The sequence below is a fragment of the Narcine bancroftii genome, chromosome 12 (assembly GCF_036971445.1).
Source record: "Narcine bancroftii isolate sNarBan1 chromosome 12, sNarBan1.hap1, whole genome shotgun sequence".
NCBI classification, from domain to species: Eukaryota; Metazoa; Chordata; class Chondrichthyes; order Torpediniformes; family Narcinidae; genus Narcine; species Narcine bancroftii.
This window is the reverse complement of record NC_091480.1, coordinates 52642279-52650987: the sequence shown is the minus strand read 5'-3', so window position 1 is coordinate 52650987 and position 8709 is coordinate 52642279.

Below are 8709 nucleotides of genomic sequence, written 5' to 3'. Positions count from 1 at the left end.
CAGAGGGGGGAGACAGGCAGCTTTGCAGACATTCACCACAGTCTCCCCCTGGCAGAATAAGGGTTGAAATCAAAAGGACAGCTGCTAGGAAAGACTGAAGCAAGTGATACATGGATACCATGTTTGGCCTTGAGATACTCTTAACAGCCAAAATATGCCAGTATCCAGCAAGCAATTGAAATATTTTATGAGATGTTTTATGAATATGTCAGCCTATCAGGTTGTTTACGAATTCTAGTGCTTTGTCTCAAAACAGGTGGTTCCTTTGCAACCTTGGGAACTGGTACAGGTCCTGAGTCTGTAGTGTGGGAAGGACTGACTTCTGGACCCGCTCCAGAATCGCCAGCATGAGGCAGTGGAGTCTCAGCATGGCCATCTGAAAGCTTACTAAGGGTCACAGGCTGGGGGGGGGGGTGAGTCCAACCTCTCAGGCTTCCTCTGAATAGGGGTGCGAGGAAGGGGCGAACCAGGTGAGGCCAGATCTCTTAGGGGTACAGTGTCAGTACTCCCATCTGGGAATCTAACATGAGCATAGTTGGGGTTAGTATGCAGTAGCTGAACTGGTTGAACTAGGGGGTCTGTTTTACGCACCCGAGCGTGGCTCTTCAGCAGCATGGTTCCAGGCTCAGATAAACAGGCTGGCCTAAACAGACTGAATAGAATGTAGTGACTCAGGCAGCACCTCCTGCCACCGGGTTACAGGGTAACCATGTGTTTTTAAAGCAAGATTAACAGTCTTCCAGACTGTAGCATTAGCCCTTTTAACCTGCCCATTGCCCTGCGGGTTGTAGCTCGTGGTACGGCTGGTGGCAATTCCTTTTCGTAGCAGGGCTCACCGCAGTTCAGCGCTCATGAATGGTGAGCCTTTGGGAATGAATGTAATTTGGAAAACCAAAAATGCTGAGAAATTCTGTCAAGTCATTTAATGACAGATGCTGACGAAACGTCAGAGCAGGGTATCGCAAAGGGAAACCTGGAATATTCGTCAATTACAGTAAGGAAATATACATTTTTGATGTTGGAAGGTAACGGCCCTTTAAAATCTAAGCTAATCCTCTCAAAAAGGTCAGGTTGCCTTGATGAGAGTGGCCTCTGGAGCTTTGAAGTATTGTGGTTTGCATTCTGCACAAACAGGACAGCTTTTAGTCAGTTTCCTGACTTCTTCACTCTAGCCAAAACACTGAGAAGTACCATGCGTTCCAGTGAAATGCTAGAAACCGAAAAGGAAACATCCAGGAGTGCTGGAACCCCGAAGGAAAGAAAAAGGCGAACTGAAAAATGCTACTTCTGTGATAATAGCTGGCACTCCAGACAGAAGTGCCTGGCTTGATTTGCTACCTGCAGCTATTGTGGGAAAGTCGGCCACTTTGCTAAAGCGTGTAAGGTGAAAAGTACTCCCACTGATAAGAAGAAGAGGAGAAGCACCAAGAAAATGTGTCCTGGAGCTGTAGGAATAGAAGACAACTATGAAAAGGGGGAATCTTCAGACGAGCAGGCTGAATCGACTTCGTGATGGCGAGGTGAGATTCCCTGTCATAGCTCAATTGACTCCAAAGCTTGAGGGATGTTATGGACTGGAACCGTCGACTATGAAGGGGGAGGTGAATGGTGAGACTCTTGATTGTCTAATAGACTCGGGGAGTGCTGACAGCTACATCCACGAGAGAGTTGCCAGATCCTTAAATTTGCGGAGATATCCAGCGAACTGAAAGATATCGATGGCTTGTAGTGAACTTACAAAAACTGTATGAGACAAGTGTAAAGTTACTTTAAATTTGCAGGGACATTCCCTGACTGATGTGTGGCTATTTATTATGCTGGAGCTCTGCGCCCCTGTGGTACTGGGGTTAGATATTCAATCTCAGATGAACAGTGTAGTGTTAAATTTTGATGGGCCACTACCTACACTAGTTACTGCGCTAGTTACTGCGGTGTGCCCACATTAAAGATCAAAGCTCCCTCCCTTTTCAGTGATTTATCCCCCGAGTGTCGGCCGATTGCCACTAAGCGTCGTCCTTACAACAAGGAGGATTGTGAGTTTATCAAAGCTGAGACCCAGAGATTGCTTAAAGAGGGAGTAATTGAACCTAGTAAGAGTCCGTGGCGAGCCCAGGTGGTGGTTGTGAAAAATCACACTAAGAAACAACTGGCTATTGACTACAGCCAGACAATCAACCGTTTCACTAACCTGGATGCCTACCCCCTGCCACGCATCAATAAAATGGTTAATCAGATAGCGCAATTCAAAGTGTACTCCACTATCGACCTCAAAGCAACTTACCACCAAATATCCATTTAAAAAAAAAGCCCAGGTTATTATTGAAGCTGTTCACTACTGGAGACACTTTCTAGCCGGCAGAAAATTTACTCTTGTCACTGATCAGAAATCTGTAGCCTACATGTTCAGTACTAAACACAAAAGTAAAATCAAGAACGATAAGATGGCACGCTGGCGAATAGAATTCTCAACTTATAATTTTGAGATCCAGTACAGACTAGGCAGGTTAAATGATCCCTCTGACGCATTGTCATGATCTGCTGCTGGTGCTCAGCTGGAGGGGCTAAAAGAGATTCATAGCAGTCTGTGCCACCCAGGAGTCACAAGATTCTTCCACTACATAAGGGCTCCATCTCCAGCAGCCTCTGTCGGATGTAACTGGAGTCAATCCCGTTGACTAAAGCATCCAGCTACAAGGCATTGTGGTGTGGTTGCACATTGACTGCCCTGACATCACATTAATTTGCCAGTGAGTCGAGAGCCAGTGCATAGGCGCCATCACTTTCCCTGGGTTTCTGACGTCTCGTCAGCAACTGGTGTCGAGCAAGCACCACATTCCGTGGCGCTGCATAATAAGCAGTCAGATGTTCCCAGGCTATAGCTAGAGTGGTAGCTCCTTGCGTTACGGCGAAAGGGACCTCACCCAGCAGAGAGTTCAGGTGGCCCCACTGTATCGCCTCATCGACCACGTTGTTTCGAGCCATGTAGTAATCGAAACAAGCAATCCAGTGGTTGAAAATTTCTCTGGCCCTCGGGGGAAGACTGGTTGATTATCAGCTACTCTGGCCTGAGGGCTGCATCCATTTCTGCTAATAAAATTGAAGTGCCAGTTGATGAAGTAGACAAAGATGATGTGGTCAAACAATAATCATGGCTTTTATTAGCAGAAACTCATGGTACAATAATGAAAGACAATACATGCATATACAGTTATATCCAAGGGGAGTGTCCTTAACAGTAGAGATACTGCACAGCTAATGATAGTACAGCAAGGCTCGCCAGATGCAGCTTGGCAGACATTTACCACAGTTTAAACACCTTCACACATTTTATGGGTAAGCATTTTGATTTGTATTTCTCACTATGTCTCCCAGAGATGCTTGGAATGTTAACTGCATGCACTGACCTGAAGAATAATTAAGCTGGATTTAGTTTGACACTATTTTGAAATAGTGTCAACCAGTTTACCTATCTCGGCTGCACCATTTCATCAGATGCAAGGATCGACAATGAGATAGACAACAGACTCGCCAAGGCAAATATCGCCTTTGGAAGACTACACAAAAGAGTCTGGAAAAACAACCAACTGAAAAACCTCACAAAGATAAGTGTATACAGAGCCGTTGTCATACCCACACTCCTGTTCGGCTCCGAATCATGGGTCATCTACCGGCACCACCTACGGCTCCTAGAACGCTTCCACCAGCGTTGTCTCCGCTCCATCCTCAACATCCATTGGAGCGCTTACACCCCTAACGTCGAAGTACTCGAGATGGCAGAGGTCGACAGCATCGAGTCCACGCTGCTGAAGATCCAGCTGCGCTGGATGGGTCACGTCTCCAGAATGGAGGACCATCGCCTTCCCAAGATCCTGTTATATGGCGAGCTCTCCACTGGCCACCGTGGCAGAGGTGCACCAAAGAAAAGGTACAAGGACTGCCTAAAGAAATCTCTTGGTGCCTGCCACATTGACCACCGCCAGTGGGCTGATAACGCCTCAAACCGTGCATCTTGGCGCCTCACAGTTTGGCGGGCAGCAACCTCCTTTGAAGAAGACCGCAGAGCCCACCTCACTGATAAAAGGCAAAGGAGGAAAAACCCAACACCCAACCCCAACCAACCAATTTTCCCTTGCAACCGCTGCAATCGTGTCTGCCTGTCCCGCATCGGACTTGTCAGCCACAAACGAGCCTGCAGCTGACGTGGACTTTTTACCCCCTCCATAAATCTTCGTCCGCGAAGCCAAGCCAAAGAAAGAAGATTTTGAAATAGATTAGATTAGATTCAACTTTATTGTCATTGTGCCAAGTAAAGTACAAAGTCAATGAAATACAATTAGCATCCAACCAGAAGTTTAAAAATAGTGCTGTATACAATAACTATGTGAAAATAAAAACAAGCGCATTCAGCAAGCAAACAATTCTAAAAGTACTGACAGTACAATGTGAGTTCAGGATCACTCAGCACTGGGATTGAAGGTTCAGCATGGTCACAGCCTCAGGGGGAGTAAAGCTCTTCTTGAGCCAGCTGGTTCGACAGCAAAGGCTCTTGTAGCGCCTACCAAATGGGAGAAAAGTATAAAGTCCATAGTTGGGTGAGATGCCTCCTTGATGATGCTCTTCATTCGGCCCTGACAGCATTCCTTATAGATGATCTCAATGGTGGGCAATTGGATGCCGATAATCCACTGGGCAGTTTTCACCATCCGCTGAAGAGCTTTACGGTCCAACATGAGACAGTTGCCATACCACACTGAGATGCTGTAGGTGAGCATGCTCTCAATGGCACAGCGGTAAAAATCCCTCAGTATCCTGGGACAGAGATGAACATGCTCCGCAGGAAATAAAGGCGCTGTTGTGCCTTTTTCATCAGGATGGAGGAGTTCAGGGACCAGGTGAGATCATCGAAAATGTGGACACCAAGGTATTTAAAGCTTGATACATGTCCCCACCACAACTCCATTGATGTATTTAGGAACATGAGTGTGGCTTCCAGCACACCTGCAATCTGCAATGATCTCCTTGGTCTTCTAAGTGTTAAGTCAATAGTGTTGTCGGCGTACCATGCGACCAGGTGCTGGATCTTGTCCCTATAGACTGTCTCATCATCCCCTCTGATCAGGCCGACCACCGTGGTGTCACCGGCGAACTTGATTATGGAATAAGAACCATGCACAGGAACGCAGTCATAGGTGAAAAGGGAGTACAGGAGAGGACTCAGCACACTGCCCCGGGGCAGGTCAGTGCTCAAGGTGAGAATGGAAGAGAAGAAATGGCCTAACTTAACAGATTGGGGTCTGTTAGTCAGCATACTTATGATTGCTGCAGGTTCCAGACCACAGAATTGGAAAAATGTGAAGTGGCTTGATCAATTTTGTGTGACTATCAATCAGACATATTTCCTACAGGTTCCTGATTAGTCCGTGGGCTACACCTGCCAATTAGCAGCACTAATTAATTATATATTTCAGCCCATGGGAAGCCTATCAACATGCAATGAATGAAAAATGTTTAGAAATAATCTGGATATAGCAAGATATTGAAAATGGAATTTCTTCTTTTATGTGTGTTACAAATGATCCCTAACAGAATCACAGACAGCAATGAGGAAGTGTACAGGAGGGAGATAGATCAGCTCATTGAGTGGTGTCACACCAACAACCTTGAGGTCAATGCTAGAAAAACCAAGGACATAATTGTGGACTTCAGGAGGAAGTCAGGGGAACACGGCCCAGTCCTCATCGAGGGCTCAGTTTTGGAGAGGGTCAAGAACTTCAAATTCCTGGGTATCAACATCTCTGAGGATCTGTCCTGGAGCCTCCATGTTGATGCCATCATGAAGAAGGCTCACCAGCGACTATTCTTTGTGAGGTGTTTGAGGAGATTCAGTATTTCACCAAAGACTCTTGTAAACATCTACAGGTGTACAGTGGAGAGCATTCTGGCTGGTTGCATCACTGTCTGGTTTGGAGGCGCCAATGCACAGGACAGTAGAAGTCTACAGAGAGTTGTGAATTTGGCCAGAGCCATCACGGGCATCAGTCTTCACTCCAACGAGAACAACTACATGAGGCGGTGTCTTGAAAAAGCAGCCTCTATCCTCACCACCCAGGCCATGCCGTCTCACTGCTACCATCGGGAAAAGGTACAGGAGCCTAAAGACGAGCACTCAGCGGCACAAGGACAGCTTCTTCCCCGCTGCCATCAGATTCCTGAATGCACAATGAACCAAAGACACTGCCTTACTTTTTTCCTCTTTTTTTTGCACTGATCGTTTATTTTTAAATGTCGCATTTATGGAACCGTAATTTATAGCAATTTTGGATCTGCAATGCACCATACTGCTGCCACAAAACAACTAATTTTGTGAGACATGTTCAAGACAATAAATGAAATTCTGATTCGGAGTAAGGCTGCATCAGTGAGGAGAGAGTCGAGTTAGTTTTAGATCAATGAACCACGGAAAAACAACAAATAACATACCAAACAACACCTGATTTTCCGTCCGGACACTCTCCAACTGGATGGCATTAACATTGACTTCTCCGGTTTCTGCTCGCCCACTCCCTGTTCTCCCTCCCTTCCCCACCCCTCTGTCTACTTCCCTCCATCTCCCCACCCCCTTCCATCTCCATTCACTGAGCCGTCCCCCCCCACTCTTTATTGCTGTGCCCTCCCTCCCTTCTCCACCTATTACCTCCTACCTGTGCTCCTCCCCCACACTATTTTGTTCGGGCACCTGCCAACATTTTTCCCATACCTTGATGAAGGGCTCAATCCCCAAATGTGGGTTATGTATCTTTATCTTTGCTACATCTTTCCCATGGTATCTACAAATTTTCCGATGATACCACGGTCATCAGCAGAATCACAAATAGCAATGAAGAAGTGTACAGGGGGGAGATATATCAGCTCCTTGAATGGTGTAATGACAACAATCTTGCGCTGAACGTCAGCAAAACCAACGAGATGATTGTGGGCTTCAGGAGGAAGTCAGGGGAACACGATCCAGTCCTCATCGAGGGCTCAGTGGTGGAAAGGATTAAGAACTTCAAATTCCTGGGTGTCAACATCTCTGAAGATCTGTCCTGGAGCCTCCACATTGATGCAATCATGAAGAAGACTCACCAGCGACTATACTTTGTGAGGTGTCTGAGGCAGTTAGGTATGTCATCGAAGACTCTCGTAGACTTCAACAGACATATCGTGGAGAGCATTCTGGCTGGTTGCATCACTGCCTCGTATGGAGATGCCAACTCTCAAGACAAGAATAAACTCCAGAAGGTTGTTAACTCGCCCTGCAACATCACAGGCATCAGTCCACTCCATCGAGGACATCAACATGAGGTGGTGTCTTAAGAAAGCAGCCTTTATTCCAGTGGTTCTTAACCATTTTCTTTCCATTCACATCCCACTTTAAGTAATCCCTAGGCCAATGGTGCTCTGTGATTAGTAAGGGATTACTTAAGGTGGTATGTGGGTTGGAAGGGAAGGTTGAGAATCACTGCTCTCGACCCAAATGTTACTGAAATATTTTGCATGAGAAAAATTGTCATTGGCCCATTTCCTTTGGAGTTATGAAACCGTGCACATAACGAATCCATTAGGGACGATTAAATCAATGGTTTTCAAACTCACATAGTACCTTAATCAATCCTTTACCAATCACAGAGTACCAATGGCATAGGGATTACATAAAGTGGTATGTGAGTGGAAAGAAAAAGGTTGAGAACCACTACTCTATCCTCAAAGACCACACCACCCAGGCCGTGCCCTCTTCACACTGTTACCATCGGGGGAAATGGTCCAGGACCCTAAAGACGAGCACTCAGCGGCACAAGGACAGCTTCTTCCCCACTGTCATCAGATTCCTGAATGATCAATGAACCACAGACACTTCCTCACTTTGACTTTTCGTGCACTATTTTTATTTATTTTGTAACGTGGTTTATAGAAATGTTTGCCCTGTGAAGCTGCCGCAAAACAATGAATTTTGTGACTTGTTCATGACAATAAATTCTGATTCTGATGAAGGACACTGTTTGACCAGCTTTGCGTTTTAAGGGCTGCTCAAAGGGTTTATCATTGTGATGCTCTTCGGCTTTATTTCATCTTTTGGAAGAAGATCAAGACTGTATTGGGAACTGACTTCTGCTGCACAAAGCATGGACACTCCCAGGTGTGAGTCTGCAGGGCTACCTTATTGTATTTCTAGAAACCAGTGACCTTACACAACCACATGATTTAAGGGCGGTTGTTTCACTGAAAGTCAGAATGTGTACACTGTGAAGGGCCATGGTGGAGGAGATCCACGTGTTCTTGGAGAAAGTAGATGCAGGTAACTAGCTTTTCCAACTCGGTTATTTTTGGTGCTGCTGCCAGAGGGCCATGAATTGCTGAACAGTAATACCCCCCGTTAACCAGAATTGAAGCATCCGGCCAAAAAAAATAGCAGAAAATGAGTCGGTGAAAAATCCAAAAGTTTAAAATTGGCTCCCCCCTAGTGGTCATTTCACCAATCACTCACTGCACTCAAGCAACCGGAAAATTCACTTATCTGGCATTTACCAATTCAACCCCCCACACCCCAGGTGCTGGATACCAGGGGTGATACTGCATATAAAATAGCAAATCCATTTTTGGTTGACTTATAACCACCATCCTTGGGTTCTGTTATTTCTGGAGTGTTATGAGCCCAGAGGACCCCCAAAC